This window comes from Lepeophtheirus salmonis, chromosome 13 (assembly GCF_016086655.4).
Source record: "Lepeophtheirus salmonis chromosome 13, UVic_Lsal_1.4, whole genome shotgun sequence".
Taxonomy (NCBI): Eukaryota; Metazoa; Arthropoda; class Copepoda; order Siphonostomatoida; family Caligidae; genus Lepeophtheirus; species Lepeophtheirus salmonis.
Window position 1 is genome coordinate 19,490,239 of NC_052143.2, and position 4,167 is coordinate 19,494,405.

Consider the following 4,167-nt stretch of genomic DNA (forward strand, 5'->3'; position numbering starts at 1 on the left):
TATTTTATTTTTTATATAATAATTAATTATATATCAAAACAACCTAGGTTTGTCAAATGATATGTTTAATTTGGATAAATATTTACGAATGTTGTTAAAATATTACGTTTTTTTAACACAAAAGTTGTAATAGAAGTAAGATAAATCACCATGCTTAAGTGATAATATCACTAAATATATCGATACTTGAAACTCTTCAATTTTTTCTTTAAGGCATTGTCTAAAATTACTCGTATTATTTTGCCTATGTCTACTTTTGTCGTTTCACAATATACATGAGTACAATTTTTTTAAAAATATATGAGTGAATTAAAATCATAAAATGTAATTATTTGTTGCTTCATTACCCTTAAAAAAGGGATTTTTTTCATATAACTCCATTTTAAAGGCAAGATTTTTTTTTTTTTTTTTTTTTTTGGGGGGTAAATACAGTCGCGTTGGATTAAGTTAAAAATGTACGTTTGCCATTGAAAATAAATTTTGCCAAAAACTGATTTGAAATAATATTATATAAAATTAAACTAAATCCACTTAAACTTTTGAGTTTTAATTGGTAAAATTTATGAAAATGATAATGACATTAAACTGTATTTATTCCAACAAATATTAAAAACCAACATTTTTAAAACATTTACGGAGTTACAAATAAATAATTATTCAATTATTTAATCTTATATATAAAAGAGTTTTTTTTTTTTACTTTTGTATCTTTTTGTATGAACTAATTATCCCTTCTAAACATTTTAATGAGAAGTTAATAAAAGAGAAACATAAAATCAAAAAAATCACCGTGTATTAAAATATTAAGATTTGGTGTATGAATAATGGGGGATGTCACCTATCTGATAATATCTTCAAAACTGTGTAAAAAAACTTTAAATATGAATTATTATTATGAAACAAACAAAAAAAACTTTTCTGATTTATAAAACTTGTTTTATTCCCTTTTTTAAAAAGCAAATGATGTTGCTGCACACTATACATAAATAGGTTAAAAATCAAGGGCATAATGTTAAAGTATTAAAACTCAAACTCAAATTAAAACTAGAATTGAAACTGAAACACCTTTATTTTCATAATCAAACAAATATTTCTACAATGTAATGCCCATAAGATTCAGTTGTCAGTACTTGAACATAAAATGTAGAAACTAGACATATTTGTGTGATAAAGTGCCCATCAAATTAAGAAAATAATTAACTTGAAATTGGTGTTCTTGCATGCTTTTAGGCTTATATTAGAATGATGTGTATCTCAAAAACAGTCTGACGTACATACAAATATCAAATCGAAATATTTAGTTGTCTGATGAGTGTGAAGATTTTGATAAATATAAATCCTCAAGCCTTTCAAATACAGAAGCAATTACGGTTTGCATAATAAAAGTCATCATTTATGCCTATGAGACATGTCCATCACCTTTTAAATATGTGCAAATGGATAAAAAAGCTATATACTTATTTTACCTCATCACTACAAAAATAACTCGTTGAAAATCAATTATCATTTCATGAACCAAATCCTGTATACCTTATACAATAACCGAGTAGGAACATGAGTGCTCAAAAGGCCTCGAAAAATCAGTAATTTATGATTATTTTACAATCACGAAAAGCTATAACTTAGGAATGCCCACGGGTTATTTCTACCTATATGTGAACACAGTTAATGGTATACGTATAAATAAATGTATCATTGGTGGTCGAAGTCTTCTTAACGGAAATTAAATACCGACATTTTTTTTTTAATTTAACAAAAATGCAATTTTAATGGATGTTGTCTTAACAAAAAAAATTATTATTTCTTCATAATTATATTTATTAAAAAATCCATAATATTTCTACAAACGTACAATATAAACCGATAACTATTTTCCTAATGGAAAAAAAAGTAATTTAACACATTCATTTTGTACTAATAGAACTTCCTCAATAGTTCTATACTAAAAAATGTATTGGTAAGGATCTCAAATGTGTTTTTATTCAATTCAAACAAAAATTAACGCATATGTAATATATGTCTTATTCCATGCAAATTTTTCTATGGGAAACGGATTTGAATCAAATTTGATATGTGGTATTATTGACAGTAGACCAGCTCAGAAATGAAATGTTGGTTCCGTAAATCAATTCAATCTGAGTTTTGAATATGAATATTTTATTAGGGATACATCGTAAACACAAGCAATACTAGACAGATAAAATAAATACATTATCAAAAATCTATCTGTTATTTAAGCAAAACTTATGTTAAAATTGTGTTTTATTTTTGTTTTAAAAAAAAGTAAAATATGATCTTCTTATTTAACCTTAAATTGATTTGGGGTCTTTGATTTTATTTTTTTAATTTGAACAATATAAAAATAAACCAGTATAAATCTTTAAAAGAAAAGTTAGAGTATCGAATAACTAATTTATAATTACATAGCCCTTGTTTAAAAATAATTATTAGGATAAATAAAAAATAATGTAATAATGCTTTACTTTTTTATCTTAACAAAAGTAAAAATAATTATAACATAAATTTTGTTAAGCTAACGGATAGCTTTTTAATAATGCTTTGGTTTACGATATATCGCTATTTAAATATTCATCACATTGTTAATTTCTTTACCTTTTAGGCTTTAGGAATCAGAGATATATTGAGTTTCTGATCCACAATTTCATTTCTGAGCTTGAGCTGTTTTACTGTCAATAATATTACGTATCAAATTTGAGTAAAATCTGTTCCTCATGGACTGACGCATACATACATATATATATATAGCTCTAATCAAATCCTCAATCAAAAATAAATGCATATATACGGGGAGTCATGATATTATATCGATGATTGAATCTTTGAAAAGGATTCCTTATATTTAATGCATTTAAAATCTTGATGGAGGTCAATATTCAAAGAGTGATTACCTGAGTATGATGAATAGTGGTTCTCCTCTTTCTTTAGCAATTTTTATGAAAACTCATTTCAATGAGTCAATGACCCCCTACTAACACAAACTTTTATAGTTTCAACACTTAGGAATGACATTCGATATGTGTACATTAAATAGGTTTCGGTAAATTAATAGATTATTGAAACAACTTATGATTTATTGAATACGGTATATTTACCAAATAAATAGTAATAGTCTTGTTTATTCAAATAATACTTCAACCAGGGAGTGGCTATAAATAAATCACATGTTCCTACAACGAGGTTCTTGCTTGTCTTCGTATTTTGTTTCAATTTGAATGATATTTGCTAATCTAGATACAGATCCGGGTTTTATTTACTAGACACATTGTTTAAAGGCTTTAAAGTTTTTTTTTGTCGTAAAGAGTAGATAACAAAACTAACTGGGATGTGTAAAAATGAAGTGGTCCAATGCGTAGCCACCGATTAAAATATAATAATTCCTAGACGATCAAATAAATATCAGTATATTTCTTGTATCGATGTTTTATTTTCACATTGAAAATTTACCAAACGGAAAACATCGGCATAAAAATGACTTTTTCCCCATATTTTGATTCAATTTAAAATGTGAATTGTTTATATGCTATATATGTCATATTTGTTAAATACCATTATATAAACAATCTTTGAATGCCTTCTCGAATCCTCTCAGTGGTTTACTCGCCAACCGTTATCACTGTTTTTGCCTGATATTGTGCTTCCTTGAGTCTTTTCCAATATGAATAATCAATCATTTGGAAGGATAATTAATTGATAATGAAGAAGTGGTTAGCACTTATTCCTTTCAAATTGGTGGATTGTTTACTTACGACCCATGTCTTATAGGATGAAAAATAAACCGTTTTTTCAGTGACAGCTTTGATTTTCAAGCTTATATAAAATTCGATACCTTTTCCCGCTTTTTTTTATGCCGATTTTTATTTTCAAAATTATATCTTTGCTAATGACATCTCAAGATATTCCAATGATTGTAAGTTATCCCTTTCTGAAGGTTTATACCAGATTTGAATTGACAATATTGTGTATAACACCTGTCATGACTCGTAAACAGCTAAGCAAATATGTCAGGTCCCGTCAACTACAAGGTCAGGAGGCCCTGTGGCATACCTAAAATAATTGTAAAGTCACTTACTATTTAAATACATTTCTTGTGATGGAATTAGTACGAAAAAAAAGGTATTGATACAAAATGAAGGACAATTAAATTCT